Source organism: Mytilus trossulus, unplaced genomic scaffold (genome assembly GCF_036588685.1).
Source record: "Mytilus trossulus isolate FHL-02 unplaced genomic scaffold, PNRI_Mtr1.1.1.hap1 h1tg000110l__unscaffolded, whole genome shotgun sequence".
Classification (NCBI taxonomy): domain Eukaryota; kingdom Metazoa; phylum Mollusca; class Bivalvia; order Mytilida; family Mytilidae; genus Mytilus; species Mytilus trossulus.
The window spans coordinates 952,401-972,262 of NW_026963297.1; the positions used below are offsets into that span (position 1 = coordinate 952,401).

Sequence of the window (19,862 nt, forward strand, 5' to 3'; positions counted from 1 at the left end):
GATGAAGCATTCTGCATTCTGACTTTATCAAATCAAATTTGATACAAAATATTAATTGTTCCTGTGTTTTAATCAATGAAAATGTCGACCACTATTTAATTTATTGTATTAATTTTTCATCACCTAGAAATCTATTGTCAAATAAAATTACAAGTGTTTTTAATGTCGATATTACAATCGATTCACTATATTGTCGGGGTGATGCGTTGAGTACTGAAGAAAATTATGTTAAGTGTCTGTCTTTTCAAAAGTATATAAACATACCGAACGTTTTTCTGTGCGTTGATAACGGAAATTCCCTGTAAACAATACATGCGATTAAAATATTTCTATATAAGGGCTATAACCGAATGATCTTGAAGTATAATTACTATCATATTATGTTACCAATAACAATTCATTGAATGTTAATGGAAGAATACGAATTAATTAATAGTTACCGCTGTTTCGTGTTAACGTTTCCAAAAATCGTGTATATTACATTTTTTTTGTTTTTCTTTCAAATTGAGAAAAAAAAATATAATCCATTAATAAGGTTTCTTGATAACATTTATAGTCTGTACATGGATAACGATCATGTCCGTTTTGTAATGTTGAATGCTGATTAACAGGATGACAAAGTAGAAAAATGTTTTCTTTCCTCGACAACGACATCTTGTCAAACAGTGCAAAACTAAAAAGTGCAAAGGGGGTTTGTCTTCATACTGTCATTATGTCATTTAAATGTATCATGTTACACAGGTAATACTGGTCGTTATTGAAGTAAAACAAAATCTATTAAATGAAGTCCTAGCATGTTGGATTTAAACCTTTGCAGTAAGTTTATTGATTTGTATTATGATTTCTTAAATGGTTAATTGTAGAAATTCTTGATTTATTTGTTTTGAAATTTGAAGAACAGTTCTGTCCTTGCCAATGCTTGCCAAAGGTTACATTTGATTCAAATACGAAATGTATTATATTGAACGTTATTTCTCCATTTTTTAAAAAGCTTTTCTCATTGATGTTCCAAAATGAACCTGGATTTGTTTATCAAGTAGACCTAGGTTACCCGGCTTCCCTTTGCATCTAGTACGGACAAAAGTATTGCCGTAGACTTTTTTTTATTACCTTTTATGCAAGGGTGGGGTAGGGTGTCCGACCCCAACTTTGGACCTACTTAAAAAAATATTAAGCCGAACAACACCCTGGATTTTTTCCCAAGAAGACCTCAGCTACCCAGCTTCCGTATGCACCTAGTGCATGCAAAAGTTTCAATAACACATTTTTTATTAACTTTTTATTAAGGGTTGAATAGGGTGTCCGTCCTCAACTTTGGACCTATTTAAAAAAAAACTGATCCGAACAACACCCTGGATTTTTTATCAAGAAAACATCAGCTACCAAGCTTCCCTTTGCACCTAGTGCGGACACAAGAATTGCCGTTGTATATTTTTTATTAACTTTTCTGTAAGTGTGCGGTAAAATTTTCGACCGAAACTTCGGACTTACTTAAAAAACCTAAGCCTAACAACTCCCTGGATTTGTTCTCATGTAGACCTCTGCTACCCAACTCCATTTGCACCTACTGCGGTCAAAAATATTGCCGCAGAACATTTTTTTATTCACTTTTCTGAAAGGGTGGGGTAGGGTGTCCTACTTTAAAAAAAAAAAGGAAGCCGAACAACACCATGGATTTTTTTCTCATATAGACCTCAGCTACGCAATTTCATTTTGCACCTAGTGTGAACAAAAGCATTGCCGCAGAACATTTTTTCATTGACATTCCTGACCTCAACATTGGACTTACTTGAAAAAAGAACTCAGTCAAACGAAACCCTGATTTTTTTCTCAAGTAGATCTCAGCTACCCAGCTTCCCTTTGCACCTAGTGCGGATAAAAGTATTGCCGCAGAACATTTTTTTATTAACTTTTCTGAAATGGTGAGGTATGGTGTCCGACCTAAACGTTGGACCTACTAAAAAAAATAAAAAGCAAAAGAACACCCTGGATTTTTTCTCAAGTAGACTTCAGTAACCAGCTTCCCTTTCCACCTAGTGCAGACAAAGGTATTCCCGTAGAACATTTTTTATTAACTTTTCTGTTAGTGTGCGGTAGGATTTCCAACCCCAACTTTGGACCTACTATCAAAGAAAAAAACAAGGCCGAACAACAGCCTGGATTTGTTCTCACGTAGACCTCAGCTTCCCAGCTCCATTCGCACCTAGTGCGGACAAAAATATTGCGGTAGAATTTTTCTTTTTAACTTTTCCGAAAGGGTGGAGTAGGGTGTCCGATCCCAACTTTGGACCTACTTTAAAGAAAAACAAAGCCAAACAAAACCCAGGATTTGTTCTCAAGTAGACCTCAGCTACCCAGCTTCCCTTTGCACCTAGTGCATACACAATATTGCCGTAGAACATATTTTATTAACTTTTTAGTAAGGGTTGGGTAAGGTGTCCGACCCCAACTTTTGACCTACCTTAAAAGAAAAAGAAAAAATAAGCCGAACAACACCCTGGATTGACCTCAGCTACCCAGCTTCCCTTTGCACCTAGTGCGGACAAAAGTATTCCGTAGAACATTTTTTAATAAATTTTCGGTAAGTGTGCGGTAGGGTTAGCGAACCCATCTTTTTACCTACCTTAAAAGAAAAAAACTAAGCCGAACAACACCCTGGATTTTTTCTCATGTAGACCTCAGCTTCCCAGCTCCATTTGCACCAAGTGCGGACAAAAACATTGCCGTAGAACATTTTTTATTTACTTTTCTGAAAAGGTGGTGAGGGTGTCTGATCTGAACTTTGGATATACTTTAAAAAAAAAACTATGCCAAACAAAACCCTGGATTTTTTCTCAAGTAGACTTCAGCTACTCAGCTTCCCTTTGGTCCTAGTGCGGCAAACGCTTTACCGTAGATCATTTTTTATTAACTTTTCTGTCAAAAAAAGTTAGGTTGGGTAGGGTGTCCGACCCCAACTTTGGACCTTCTTAAAAAAAGTAAGCCGAAGAACACCCTGGATTTATTCAAAAGTAGACCTCATCTACACAGCTTCACTTTGCACCTAGTGTAGACAAAAGTATTACCGTAGAACATTTTTTTATCAACTTTTCTGTGTGGGTGGGGTAGGGTGTCCGACCCCAACTGTGGACCTACTTAAAAACAAAAAAAAATAAGCTACCCAGCTTCCCTTTGTAACTAGCGCAGACAAAAGTTATGCCGTAGAACATTTGTTATTAACTTTTCTGTAAGGGTGGGTAGGGTGTCCGACCCCAACTTTGGACCTACTTTAAAAGAAAAAAACTAAGCCGAACAACACCCTAGATCTGTTATCATGTTGACCTCAGCAACCCAGTTCCATTTCCACCTAATGCGGACAAATGTTTTGCCGTACAGAATATTTTTATTAACTTTTCGGTAAGGTTGGGATTGGTTGTCCGAACCAAACTCTGGACCTACTTAAAAACAAAACTAATCCGAAAAACACCCTGGAGTTTTTTTCAGGTAGACCTCAGCTATCCAGCTGACCTTTGCACCTAGTGTGGACAAAAGTCTTGCCGTAGAACATTTTTTTTTTTTACTTTTCTGTAAGGTTGGGGTAGGGTGTCCGACCCCAGCTGTGGACCTACTTAAAAACAAAGCTAAGCCGGAAAACACCCTGAATTTGTTATCAAGCAGATCTCAGCTACCCAGCTTCCTTTTGCACCTAGTGCAGACAAAAGTATTGCCGTAGAACTTTTTTTATTAACTTTTCTGTAAGGTTGGGGAGGGGTGTCCGATTCCATCTGTGGACCTACTTAAAAACAATACTAAGACAAAAAACACCCTGTATTTTTTCTCATGTTGATCTTAGCTAACCAGCTTCCCTTTGCACCTAGTACAGACAAATGTATTGCCGTAGAACATTTTATATTAACTTTTCGGTAAGGTTGGGATAGGTTGTCCGAACCAAACTCTGGACCTACTTAAAACAAAACTAATCCGAAAAACACCCTGGATTTTTTTTTCAGGTAGACCTCAGCTACCCAGCTTCCCTTTGCACCTAGTAGAGACACAAGTTTTGCCGTAAAACATTAATAATAAACTTTTTAGTAAGGGTTGGGTAGGGTGTCCGACCCCAACGTTGGACCTAGTTTAAAAAATAAGATTAAGCCGAACAACACCCTGGATTTTTTATCAGGTAGACATCAGCAACCCAGCTTCCCTTTGCACCTTGTGCGGGTAAACGTATTGCCGTAGAACATTTTTTATTAACTTTTCTGTAAGGGTGGAAAAGATTGTCCGACCCAAACTTTGAACCTACTTAAAAAAAAATATTAAGACGAGCAACACCCTGGATTTTTTATCAAGTAGACATCAGCTACCCAGCTTCCCTTTGCACCTAGTGCAGACAAAAGTATAGCCGTAGAACATTTTTGTTTATGAACTTTTCTGTAAGGTGGGGGTAGGGTGTCCGACCCCAGCTGTGGACCTACTTTAAAAAAAACAAAAGTAAGCCGAAAAACACTCTGGATTTTTTCTCATATAGACCTCAGCTACCCAGCTTCCCTTTGCACCTATCGCAGACAAATGTAATGCAGTATAACATTTTGTTTTTTTAACTTTTCTGTAAGGTTGGGGTTGGGATCGGAGGGTTGGGAGTCCGACTCCAACTGTGGACCTACTTAAAACAAAACTAAGCCGAAAAACACCCTGGATTTTTTTATCAAGTAGACCTCAGCTACTCAGCTTCCCTTTGCACCTTGTGCAAACACAAGTTTTACCGTACAACATTATAAATATTTTTTTTAGTAAGGGTATTGTAGGGTGTCCAACCCCAACTTTGGACCTAGTTAAAAAAAAAATTAAGCTGAACAACACCATGGATTTTTTATCAAGTAGACATCAGCAACCCAGCTTCCCTTTGCACCTAGTGCGGACAAAAGTATTGCCGTAGAACCTTTTTTTTATTAACTTTTCTGTAAGGTTGGGGAAGGGTGTCCGACCCCAACTGTGGACCTACTTAAAAACAATTCTAAGCCTAACAACACCCTGGATTAGTTATCAAGTAGACATCAGCTACCTAGCTTTCTTTTGCACCTAGTTCGGACACATGTATTGCCTTAGGACATTTTTAATTAACTTTTGTCTAAGGGTTGGGTAGGGTGTCCGACCCCAACTTTGGACCTAGTTAATAAAAAAATAAAAAAGCCGAAAAACACCCTGGATTTTTTATCAAGTAGACATCAGCTACCCAGCTTCCCTTTGCACCTAGTTCGGACAAAAGTATTGCTTTATAATATTTTTATTATCTTTTCTGTATTGGTGGGATAGGATGTCCGACCCCAACTTTGGACCTACTTTAAAAAAAAAAAAAACCAAGCCGAACAACACCCTGGATTTTTTATCAAGTAGACATTAGCTACCCAGCTTCTCTTTGCACCTATTGCACACAAGATTATTGCCGTAGGGCAATTTTTATTAACTTTTCTGTAAGGGTGGGATAGGATGTCCGACCCGAACTTTGGACCTAGTTAAAAAACAAAATTAAGCCGAACAACACCCTGGATTTTTTATCAAGTAGACCTCAGCTACCCAGCTTCCCTTTGCACCTAGTGCAGACACAAGTTTTTCCGTAGAACATTTTTAATTAACTTTTTAGTAAGGGTTGGGTAGGTTGTGCGACCCGAACTTTGGACCTAGTTAAAAAAAAATTAAGCCGAACAACACCCTGGATTTTTTATCGAGAAGACATCAGCTGCTAAGCTTCCCTTTGCACCTAATGCAGACGAAAGTATTGCCGTACAACATATTTTTATTAACTTTTCTTAAAGGGTGGGATAGGGTGTCCGACCCCAACTTTCGACCCACTTCAAAACAAAACTCGGCCGAACAACACCCTGGATTTTTTCTCAAGTAGACCTCAGCTTCCCTTTGCACCTAGTGCATACAAAAGCATTGCCGTAGAACATTTTTTTATTAACTTTTTTGTAAGAGTGGGTAGGGTGTCCGACCCAAATTTTGGACCTACATTAAAAGATTTTTTTTTTTTATCATGTTGACCTCAGCTATCCAGCTCCATTTCCACCTAGTGCGGACAAAAGTTTTGCCGTACAACATATATTCATTAACTTTTCTTAATAGGAAGGGTAGGGTGTCTGACCCAAACTTTGGACTTACTTTTTAATAAAAAAATAAATAAGCCGAAAAACACCCTGGATTTTTTATCAAGTAGATCTCAGCTACCCAGTTTCCCTTTGCTACTAGTGCAGACAAAAGTATTGCCGTAGAACATATATTTATGAACTTTTCGTATTGGGTGGAGTAGGGTGTCCGACCTCAACTGTGGACCTACTTAAAAACAAAACTAAGCCGAAAAACAACCTGGATTTTTTATCAAGTAGACCTCAGCTACCCAGCATCCCTTTGCACCTAGTGTAAACACAAGTTTTACCGTAAAACATTAATAATAAACTGTTTAGTAAGGGTGGGTAGGGTGTCCGACCCCAACTTTGGACCTAGTTAAAAAAAGATATGTATTAAGCCGAACAACACCCTGGTTTTTTTATCAAGTAGACATCAGCAACCTAGCTTCCCTTTGCACCTAGTGCGGACGAAAGTATTGCCGTAGAACATTTTTTTATTAACTTTTATGTAAGGGTGGAGTAGGTTGTCCGACCTCAACTTTGGACCTTCTTAAAAACAAAACTAATCCGAAAAACATTTGTTATTAACTTTTCTGTAAGGTTGGGGAAGGGTGTCCGACCCCAACTGTGGACCTACTTAAAAACAATTCTAAGCCTAACAACACCCTGGATTTGTTATCAAGTAGACATCAGCTACCTAGCTTTCTTTTGCACCTAGTTCGGACACATGTATTGCCTTAGGACATTTTTAATTAACTTTTGTCTAAGGGTTGGGTAGGGTGTCCGACCCCAACTTTGGACCTAGTTAATAAAAAAATAAAAAAGCCGAAAAACACCCTGGATTTTTTATCAAGTAGACATCAGCTACCCAGCTTCCCTTTGCACCTAGTTCGGACAAAAGTATTGCTTTATAATATTTTTTATTATCTTTTCTGTATCGGTGGGATAGGATGTCCGACCCCAACTTTGGACCTACTTTAAAAAAAAAAAAACCAAGCCGAACAACACCCTGGATTTTTTATCAAGTAGACATTAGCTACCCAGCTTCTCTTTGCACCTATTGCACACAAGATTATTGCCGTAGGGCAATTTTTATTAACTTTTCTGTAAGGGTGGGATAGGATGTCCGACCCGAACTTTGGACCTAGTTAAAAAACAAAATTAAGCCGAACAACACCCTGGATTTTTTATCAAGTAGACCTCAGCTACCCAGCTTCCCTTTGCACCTAGTGCAGACAAAATATTTGCCGTAGAACATTTTTTATTATTTTTTCTGTAAGGGTGGCTTAGGGTGTCCGATCCCAACTGTCGACCTTCTTAAAAAATAAACTAATCCGAAAAACACCCTGGATTTTTTCTCAAGTAAACCTCAGCTACCCAGCTTCCCTTTGCACCTAGTGCATGCAGACAAAATAATTGCCGTAGAACATTTGTTATTAACTTTTCTGTAAGGATGGGGTAGGGTGTCCGACCCAAACTTTGGACCTAGTTAAAAAAAAAATAAGCCTAACAACACCCTGGATTTGTTATCAAGTAGACAACAGCTACCCAGCTTCCCTTTGCACCTAGTGCAGACACAAGTTTTTCCGTAGAACATTTTTAATTAACTTTTTAGTAAGGGTTGGGTAGGTTGTGCGACCCGAACTTTGGACCTAGTTAAAAAAAAATTAAGCCGAACAACACCCTGGATTTTTTATCGAGAAGACATCAGCTGCTAAGCTCCCTTTTGCACCTAATGCAGACGAAAGTATTGCCGTACAACATATTTTTATTAACTTTTCTTAAAGGGTGGGATAGGGTGTCCGACCCCAACTTTCGACCCACTTCAAAACAAAACTCGGCCGAACAACACCCTGGATTTTTTCTCAAGTAGACCTCAGCTTCCCTTTGCACCTAGTGCATACAAAAGCATTGCCGTAGAACATTTTTTTATTAACTTTTTTGTAAGAGTGGGTAGGGTGTCCGACCCAAATTTTGGACCTACATTAAAAGATTTTTTTTTTTTTTATCATGTTGACCTCAGCTATCCAGCTCCATTTCCACCTAGTGCGGACAAAAGTTTTGCCGTACAACATATATTCATTAACTTTTCTTAATAGGAAGGGTAGGGTGTCTGACCCAAACTTTGGACTTACTTTTTAATAAAAAAATAAATAAGCCGAAAAACACCCTGGATTTTTTATCAAGTAGATCTCAGCTACCCAGTTTCCCTTTGCTACTAGTGCAGACAAAAGTATTGCCGTAGAACATATATTTATGAACTTTTCGTATTGGGTGGAGTAGGGTGTCCAACCTCAACTGTGGACCTACTTAAAAACAAAACTAAGCCGAAAAACAACCTGGATTTTTTATCAAGTAGACCTCAGCTACCCAGCATCCCTTTGCACCTAGTGTAAACACAAGTTTTACCGTAAAACATTAATAATAAACTGTTTAGTAAGGGTGGGTAGGGTGTCCGACCCCAACTTTGGACCTAGTTAAAAAAAGATATGTATTAAGCCGAACAACACCCTGGTTTTTTTATCAAGTAGACATCAGCAACCTAGCTTCCCTTTGCACCTAGTGCGGACGAAAGTATTGCCGTAGAACATTTTTTTATTAACTTTTATGTAAGGGTGGAGTAGGTTGTCCGACCTCAACTTTGGACCTTCTTAAAAACAAAACTAATCCGAAAAACATTTGTTATTAACTTTTCTGTAAGGATTGGGAGAGGGTGTCCGACCCTAACTTTGGACCCAGTTAAAAAAGAAATAATTATGTCGAACAACACCCTGAATTTTTTGTCAAGTAGACATCAGCAACCCAGCTTCCCATTGCACCTAGTGCGGACAAAAGTATTGCCAAGGAACATTTTTTTATTAACTTTTTTGTAAGGGTGAAAAAGGATGTCCGACCTCAACTTTGAACCTAGTTAAAAAAAAAATGAAGTCGAACAACACCCTGGATTTTTTATCAAGTAGACCTCAGCTACCCAGATTCCCTTTGCACCTAGTGCAGACAAATGTATTGCCGTAGAAAATTTAGTTTTATTATTTTTTTCTGTAAGATTGCACTACGATTGGACGAAAAACAACTGTCCATACCAGTAACAGTCGTTGTACGACTGTCTTAGTCTGTAAAAGACAAGTAATGACTGTCAAATCTGTCATATTTCGTTGCAACAGTTCATGTATGTCTGTCCCAACTTTTCTACGGGTTGTGAAAGTAAAAAAATGCTACCATCAGTCATTTCAGAACTGTTGCAGTGGTTTACGGTGTTGTCACAGTCAAAATCTATTTATTACAGTCTTTCTAATAGTTGTGGCAGTTGCATAATGTCCGTCCCAACCTTTTAATAGTTGGGACAGTTAAAATTTGTTTGTGTCAACTTCTCAGACGTTGATGCAGTCAAAAAATGTTTGTCACAACGTTTTTAGAGTTGAGACAGTCGTTAAATGTTTGTTACAACTTTCTAAAGGTTGGCACAGTCATTAAATGTTTATTACAACTTATAAAAGGTTGACACAGTCGTTAAATGTTTAAAACAAACACTTCATAGGTTGATACAGTCGGTAAATGTTTTAATACAAATATTTTAGCGTAACGGTAGTCCATCAGTGTAAAAAAAATCACGTCTCTATCGGCTCTCAAGATTTGATTTTGTTGTGAAATAGTCCATTACTTATACTATTATCGTCTATCGTGCGATTGTAAACTTGTTTTGCTGTTTATTCATTTATTTTACGATCGTTGTTTGTCTTTTGTCGTTTTCCATTTATTGCCGTAGCATTGTCCGTTCATTTTTGACAGTCATGTGCGTTTGACTTTAAATAATCCTTTTGATATCCTTACTTTTTATTTTATAATATCTGTTTTATAACATTTTCGTTCATAACTGGTTTTAAAAACCAGAAGCTTTCGTTTAAAATAGTTTTAATATTATTGCAGAAGAATGAGAAGATGATAATGGATTCATTCAAATTCATATTTGATAAATTCTGCGCAATAAAAAAATGTACAAAGGTGTACCTGAAATAAATTTAAAGATTATGACTAAGTTACCAATATTGTACAGCATAATAAAACAGTTTTAATTCGAATTACACCAAGAGGGACATTTCCGATGATTAAAAAAATAATTAGTAAAATCTGTCAAGTTTCATTAAAAACGGAAAACAATTCTTCACCGTAAACGATTTATCCACATTAATTTTTTGTCGGCAAAAAAACCCAAAAAAACCTGGACCTCAGGTCGGCAAACTAATATATTTTTACACAGGTAACTACAGACGTTAGACCACATGAGCTTGAAAATACAATCGCTGAGTAGAAATTAACAATATTTTAAAGCATGTCTATAGAATAATCATGGATTCATAATTTTGAAGGGAAAATGTGCACATTTGTCGGCTTACAGACCTTACATTGTGTTCTCATTGGCGGATCCAAAAAGGGGGGGGGGGGGTTCCAAGGGTTCGAACCTCCTTTGTTTTGGCCGCTCAATGCATTTAAATGGGGGGACATATAGTTGGACCCCCCCCCCTGTTTCGTTCTGGGTTGGAACCCCCCTTTTTAGAATGGCTGGATCCGCCACTGATCCTACGGAATCTATATTGATATACTCCGATAGGCTATATATATCTATGAACGTTCTGTATTACCACACTCGTGCATAGTTGCATGTTCCAGGGAAAATATAAGCTTTGAGCCACCTTTGAGCTTCAATGTTAAAGTTGTGCATCATAATAAATCATTGAAAGTCATAAAGGACACCGTTCCCCTCCCCCTATTATCATGTGTAAGTCATTTATTCCCTTAATTATTTTGCATACATCACCCTGAGTGGAATACATAAAAGGTTACTCTATATCTTCCCCTTTTTTGTGGGAATAATTTGGTCGATTATATAGGGAATCACTCAAGCATGACTGGATCAGTGCCCCTAAGTGCAGTCAGGGGCCCTGTCCCTTATGAAAAGTTCTGGATCTGCCACTGACCTATACATCATGTAGTGTACATATTGTATGTTAATGTATTGCTAACTCGGGTCATAAATTTGCATGAAATACTTGTCACTGGACATTTTATAACCAACAACCAACCGATCTTTACATGTACGTATCCATATAAATGTGTTTCTTATCATGCTTATGCTGGATTACTAGTATTTCCCTGGTTTTGCTTTATCAGCTCTATTAAGAATGCATTGTGACGTCACGATTTCCATAAAAAAAACATGCATAGTACAAACGCATATGATTTGATCATAAAATGTTAAGAAAATTATTAACTTTAAGATTAAATAGCGACTTATTTAGCAAGTGTGTCCACTTTCATTTAGATTTTAAATAATTCTCAAATCATGGACAAAAAAACATTAATATATTTGATAATAGCAGGCATTGAAAGTGAATAAATATTTTAAAAATGGTTTAAAATAATCATCAAAATAAAACAATATTATTAAATTAATGTTCCTGAAACAAGGCACATAGTCATAAACAGTTGCCATTTAAACACAGTTAATTAAACAAATTGTGCTAATTCAATTAGTAATTGTTTATCATGTACTACATTGTTTAAAAAACACATATTAAAAGAGCAAAGCTAGCATCATAATTTTATTCTTTGACTTTTTAGATTTAACATATAATTTATATTAAATCACTATAATTTGTTAATACTTTGAACACAAACTATATTTTTTCATGTGAAATTTTTATATAAATTGTGCCCTGTTAGCATTGTTTTTCAAAATTCATTTGTGCCATACATGTTATCTAACTTACAAGTAGTAACATTCAATGGTCATTATATTTATTCCGCATGATTAAGGACCTTCTAATCATAAGTCATATATATTTTTCGACACGCATTCAATTGTGTTTTGGTTTCTTTATTGTTGCCTAACTGTTGGGTTCATGCATCATTGATATATCCCACATCTCCTTTGATCATGTGCATTCACATACGACTGCAGATTTTTTAAATTTTTTACATAATCATGATAATTATTTTATGTTAACATTCAATATGTCAGGAACACATAACAAAACAATCTATCTGTATGCATATTTTTTATGTTAACATGGTATAAACTTTTTTAAAGTATTTTATGAAGCTCAAAATAATTTTTATAGATATAGTTTTATCCAGTAAGTTCTCATAAAATTTACTGTGTTAACTGCATTGTATGTGTTGTGTCTACTAATTTAGTCTAAAACAATTTTTTTCAATTCAAATTCAAAATCAACAATTAAAATATTTGTATTTACTGAATATGACCATGCAAATGTGACATTAAAATAAGTAATAATCAGGATGTTAACACTGGATATGCGATAGGTAATAATCAGAAATTCTTATATACATGATGTAGCTAATATACAAATTAAGACACAATAGTTTATTGCCCTGGGGGATGATATTTAATCTGTCATTGGTATAATGATACGATTTTATAATAATGTTCACAAATTATCATGATTAGAATTGTCCTCTTCAAAATTTTGATAACTTTTTCAAAACAAATTATAATTTAAGAAAAATATGAAACAGCAGGATATATATTATTTTGGATATTAAAATGCAAATTTTAAAAGTAATCTGAATATTGATTTATTAAAATAAAATTGGGTAAATAACTAAATTAAATAAAAAAAGTGAGCTGCAAAGCATTATTTAATGCAAGCTGTTATAACAAATGAATAAGTAAAAAGTACTCAGGGTAACACAAAAGATGTAAAAATTATTAAACTCAAGGATTTAAAACATTAACTGGGATGGTTAAGTCTTGGAACAATATTTTTACATCACAAAGGTTTATTCATTATATGCACTGGACAAAGGACAAGAATCCAGCGCTTGTCGTAATCTTTGATTTTTAATGAGATACCGGTCACGTGATCGTGATGACGTCAGTGGATACAAGCCGAGAAAATGTCTCAATGAGGACGAAGTCGATCATATTTCTGCATAATTAAACAATGGACAGTGTTAGCATCAGTTTTCAAGGCAACTCTCTAACTTTAGATATTCGACCGTATCATTTTGAGCCGTTACTTGTAGAAAAAAATCAAGTAGAAGATATAAATTCGTCATCCGACATTGACGATCTTTCAAGCAATGTCGATATAATATAAAAATACAATATCAATAATTAATTTCACCAAAAATAAAGATACATTTCTTAAAAATGTTTGAGTGAAATTTAATTACATTTAATAAGAGAAAAGGATAGGTCTTAAAGAATGTAGGACAGAAAGTCACAGTCAAAAAGTCACGGACAAATCGTCATGTACATAAAGTCACAAATTATTTTCGAAATTATTTTTCTAATAACAAGAAAAAATAATTTAGGAAAATACAAAATTTTTGATTTATTATATATGAAGTAACTTTGTTACTCAAAATTATTCAATAGATATCAATAATCAAATAATTGTTATAAAAATAACATGTCAAAGGGGCTTGATATCTATAAATGGCTTCATTTTGGCGTCAGATCAAGGATTTGTACAATACAAATCCTTGGTCAGATATATCCTTTGCATGATAAATTTTTTTTTTTTAATGAAGCTTCATGAAAAATTTCTTAAACAAGCAAATGAATAAAAATAATAGAATAACTATCACCTTACCAAGTATGACGGGTGTAAAATTTGAATCACTAAAGCTGTCACCAATAAATGTGTTATAAGTATGACATAACAGGGTTTTTTTTTTTTTTGGGGGGGGGATGTATTAAAAGAAATATTTTAAGAAGTTGTAAAACAGTAAAATAAATCCATATGTCTCTTCTCCTCCATAATAATCCCATTGAAAATGTTCTATGAGTACTGTCTTATTTTTTTTAAATATTTTTTCTGTGTGGTATATCTTCAGTCTTTAAATTGTTTTGTATTTTGTGACTTCTATCTAACTTCGACAAAGTTTGACATAGGGGCCGTATAATGAAATGAAAGCTTACAGTATTGTCGGAAACTTATTGAATTGGTTTCAGGACTATCTTCACGACAGAAAACAGAGAGCAGTAATGCATAACAGAAATTTGAAAAAAAACACGATAAACGATTATATAAAATTGAAACGTTTCATTTGTTCGGCCTAATAACGCAATTGAGATGTTCCCATTCATTTATAACAATGATCTATTTAGAGCTAATATTATAAATGATCCTTCTTGTCATTGTGGGTCAGATATTGAGGATGTCTACCATTACTTCTTTGTTTGTCCAAAATACACATCATGCAGAAAAACCTTATTCAATAATCTTAACTGGCTATCTGAAAGCATTGTTTTAGATACAAAACTATTAATTTGCGAACACATTGAACTTTCGAATGAACAAAATAATCAAATTTTCAAACATGTTCAAAATTTCATACAATGGTCAAACATCTTTTGTTAAGCCTTGATAGTCTATGATAGAGCGTTACTGTTACTTGCACGGAACATCATGATCGTCATCATAAGTACACACGTCATTGTCACATTATCATATGACTTTTCAAATTTTCCTTTTCTCTTTTTTACGAATGAAAGGTAGTATTATTCTATAAACTGTTTGCCTTATATGTATGTCCATTATATCATACTAGTATAATTGTAATTTTATATTGTCCATGTTGTATGATTTACTTGTATCTAATCCAATTTGCTTTAATTCGGCAAATAAAATAATGTTTCAACTAACTCAGTCTATACTTATACATAATCTACTACTCCCAGGTCTGTATCAATTGGATGTATTTGCATTATTTAAGTTAAAACTGTGTAATACAGCTTGATGTCTTATGTAATATAAAGACTTGCATACATTCACTAGCCAAAATATTCGTTGCACATTCAAATCACCTTTTGTGTATAGTTTTTCACCGCAAAAACCTTGCATCAATGGTCTGTCATTTTAAAAGCATCACTTGGCATCTCTTCACGATTATTTTTTATTAAGAAATAAAATGATTATTAATTAAAGAATAAAATAATAAGGGTAAGTACTGATAACTTATTGCAATACACCTTTCATATCTGCCTTATTTCTATTAGAAAACTCATCGAAATTTATGTACCAACTACAGGTTATGTATTAGTTATGGGGACTGACAGGCTTTTTTTTTAATTATTTTTTTACTTTAGAAGCATTACTTCTTAATTCTCTATTTATTATGCTTATTTAATTATTGTTATCGTACTCCATTATTTACAAAGTAAATTCACAAACCCAATATTTTCGATCCGCCCCTTTTCAAAAGCTGCACTGTCCAGTCCTTTTTTCTCTATTCTGTGATACCCCATATCCGACAGTTAGGTATTGTCTATTGTTTATTCAAACAGGTTAAACAGATATGCATTACGTAACTTATATCCGTAACAATTGCCAACCTCACCTGTGAACCCAGTAGGTGAGCCCATGGATGTACACAGATTCGGCGCATGTTACGCAATAGACCACTTTCGAGTTCATCCGTCACCGGAAAAAAAACTCGTCAATTATACGCGCCTTTATCACCGTCATCTGTGCGTTTAGGGGCGTCGTCACTTCCTTACAATGTTCAGCGAGTGGTTGGAAAATTATAATTCTATATTGTACGAATTATTCGGCTAATTGAATTCTGAAAATAGTCAATCAACACTGCTGTCATTAGGGAATTGTCAGTAAGTACCTACAGAGCAACCATTATTTCTAGTTTATCCTGCACAAAAACGATCACTTAAACGCTTGATGAACGTAAATAGTGCAGGGATACAGGCGAGCCCTTCTATCTGGTAAATGACGTCATAAAGGCGTGCATAATTGACGAGTTTTTGCCGGTGACGGATGAACTCAAAGGTGTGAGCCTCAATGAGACAGTAACCCTTCAATGAAAGTACACAATCACACTTAACAAATCATTAATGCAGGAAAAAAGACAACACTATATAGAATGTAGACCCCCTTAAAAGATTTATTTTTCTTGTTAATAGGGACTTGAAAATAGAATTGTATTAGTGCTAGAATTTTTTGGTCAATCAAATGAGAATTGCTAGTTTTATCTAGGTAAATACAGTTATTGTAATTAACTTTATTATTATTGCACAATGTATATACATGTAGTATTATATATTTATTATTAGTTAAACATTTACTGTACTTGAGTCTAAATGTATATTTTATTTTGTAGAATCATACTGAATATGTATTGGTTTGACCATGATTCCCACTTAGAATATGACACCTGCTAGTACATGTGCACTTTGATGCATAGAAAATATAGATGTCACTGAGTCGCTCGTAAAGCTGCAAATTGTGAAACAATGCATTAATTCATTATTTAATGCTAGTTATCTATTGTTTTTGGAAATTATGAATATGGCGTGCAGCATTATTCCATGATGATAATGTGATGTTCTGATTAAATTGGACAAGAATAAAATTGTGCCTTGTACAAATAGGAAAATTACAAATTGTATTAAAGGAGGACCACATTACTGGAGAACTAATTACCTTGGATTATCATGATCAATTGTGAATTTGGAATAACAAAATTTCGTAGTTGCAGTGAATATTAATAGTGCAATCATACATGTACACTATTTCTGAATTCCATGAATACCCAGGATAACTATTCATTTGAAATAGCAATTTGGAATAATGAAAATGCATAGTTTCAGTGAATACTACTAATAATAGTGCATCATATCTGAATTCATGAATACTTTTAATTAGTGGATAATCAGTCATTTTAATATAATAATAATATGGATACTGTGAATTTCTTGTTTCAGTGAAATTTACAAAACAGTACATGTATATCACATCTGAAGTTTATGTTGGCATTGCAATTGTTAACTACCGCCAGCATGTCCAGGGTGTGTAAAAAGATCTTAACCAACTATGAGGGTCTCGTGCAGTCTGTGTCAATTGTTTAGAGTCAAATGACTGCTTACTGTACTTAAATTATTAAAGTCTGAATTAGAATTAAATAAAAATCTTAATTAGCATGATTAGTCATGTTAGTGGCCAAGTATTCATGGTTTTTGAAACAAATAAACCATGCACGTACATTAAAGTATAATTTTATTATCCCTCCTGCAACAAAAGTTGGTGTACATGCATGCAAGACAAGAAATATGTATTACAATCTGGCAGTGGCTACAGCGTACCGTTTTGTACATGTATTTAAGCTTCACCAGATACATTTTAGAAGCTGAAATGCCTGGTTACTTCCTTATGTTATGAAGCTTCTGTTATTGATTTGTCCATTGCACTTCACCTAGTTTTCATGGTACACTACATGTAGGTAAACGGACAGAAAGTCACAAGACAAAAAGTCACAGGACATAAAGTCACATATTTGATAGGACAAAAAGTCACAGGACAAAAAGTCACAAACAGTTTTTTTACAATTGTTGGAATATTTCAGAGAAACATCTTTAAATATTTACTTTTTAATTCATATATTCATATTAAAGTTAATGAAATTTATCATTTTACTTGAAAAATGAAGATTTATTTTATTTTAATCATGCAAAAGACATATTTCTTGGCACTATGAAGCCATTTAAGTGCCAATCTACTTTGACATTTTGTTTTCTTAACAATTATTTGATCATCTTTTATATTTTTTTTTTAATTTTGCTTACAAAATTGGGTAATATACAATACTTCAAGAAAAATGCAAAAATATTTTTTTTAAAATAAGCATTTGTTGTTCAAAGAAAATAATCAGAAAAAATGAATTGTGACTTTTTGTCCTGTGACTTTTTGTCCGTGACTTTTTGTCTGTGACTTTTTGTCCTGTGACTTTCTGTCCTACATTCTACATGTACATGTAACTGTTTACAAAAAAATATTACTGTTTGAACTGTCACAGTGAAATGCACTCGAAGTCTTAAATGTATAACATATGTATATTAATTGAGTTACTGGATTAATTGTTATGGTATCTTGAAAGGTGTACATGTCTCAGTGTCTGTCAGGCAGGGTTGGCCTGATCCTGACTTCATTTCATGGATCAGTGATTAAGGTTACTTCAGTTACATGTAATTTGTCAAGTTTGTTTCTCACACATGTTTAAAAATACTACAAGCAGTAGGAAAAGTAGGTCAACTATATTTGGTTTATGAAATGAGTGTAAGGTGAATATGTCTAATTGCAAGACTTACATCAGACTTTGACTCCAATGAAAATGTCATGGTTCATTGAGCAATGCTTAGTTTTTGTGGTTTGATCTATTTCCAAATGTTTCTCAGATGCTACAGTATAAACTACATGTACATGCATGACATGTATAGGATCACTATTTTTGGCATATTATTGGATATTCATAAGTCAGTTTTCAGGGTTTGGATGTTAAGAATGTTAAGTCTATTTCACAGACAGTATAAATCACTAAATTTTGGGTATCATGGGTATGGAATGTCAGTTTGTAGGGTGTACATCATCTGTCTGGCATGGTTAATTTGACTGCAACTTCATTTTCAAAGGTTAATGAAAATTGAAAGTTTGTGTGATACTTGTACATGTAGTAAAACCTTCATACATGTACATTGTAGGCAAAGCAGAGATGACATTTCAGCATTTGCACAGTCACTCTTGTTTACATCTGACACCAGTGATCATGTCTACATCTTGATTATACACATGTAGCTGCTTTTTGATAACAAAAGTCTGACAACTATTAACAATTGTAATAATTCATTTGATAATACTAGGTATTTTAGTCTTGTATAACATATAAAAAAGAAGATGTGCTATGATTGCCAATGAGACAACTATCCACAAAAGACCAAAATGACACAAACATTAACAATTATAGGTAACCGTACGGCCTTCAACAATGAGCAAAGCCCATACCACATCGCCAGCTATAAAAGGCCCTGATAAGACAATGTAAAACAATTCAAACGAGAAAATTAACGGCCTTATTTATGTAAAAAAAATGAACGAAAAACAAATATGTAACACATAAACAAACGACAACCACTGAATTACAGGCTACTGATTTGGGACAGGCACATACATAAATAATGTGGCGGTTTTTAACATGTTAGCGCGTTCCTAACCCTCCCCCTAACCTGGGACATTGGTATAACATGTATACTGTATGATAACCAGAATAAGGAGATGTGGTATGAATTTCAATAAGACAACCATCAACCGTAAACCAAGACAGGGATCTCCATGGATGAAAATTGAACGATGGAGGAACTTCAAGTGAAGTGATGTAATTGTTAGTAACTGTACATCCTTCAACAATGAGCAAAATCAGTTCCCCATAAGTGTGATAATGAAAAACCTATAACAGGCCTAGCTATATTGGATAATGTAACACGATGTAAACAAGTTCAGATGAGAAACCCAAGTTGGATTTTTATACCATGTATACAAAAGCAACATTGATTGATACGTCAGTGATGACAAATATATTGTGGTTAATCAAAGACTTGTACTATAATAGTTGATCATCTACCCTTATTCATGTTTTTCTACAAATCAATTATATCTGCTTTTGAATAAATGCCTTCTAAATATATATCCCAAGATGTTAAGCAACATTTTCCCATTGTTTTCCATAAACACATTCAGCATTACAAAGTCATACATGTACAACGCACTAAACCATTATAGGTCAATGTATGGCCTCAGGCGCGGATCCAGGGGCGGGGGGGGGGGGGTTCCGGGGTTGGTTTGAACCCCCCTTTTGTGGACGATCAAGGCATTTGAATGGGTACATGTAATTGGAAACCCCCTTTGTCCTGGGTTAGTAACAACCCCTTTTTAAAATGGCTGGATC

The 19,862-nt window shown here is 34.7% G+C and overlaps 1 long non-coding RNA gene across 1 annotated transcript; it reads left to right on the forward strand.

The window, feature by feature from the left end:
* Positions 1-679: 679 nt before the first annotated feature.
* LOC134700034 (uncharacterized) lies at positions 680-17,093 on the forward strand. The gene is made up of 2 exons (XR_010103741.1): positions 680-816; positions 16,248-17,093. It is a non-coding gene; the product is annotated as an uncharacterized LOC134700034 (long non-coding RNA).
* The last annotated feature ends 2,769 nt before the right edge of the window (positions 17,094-19,862 follow it).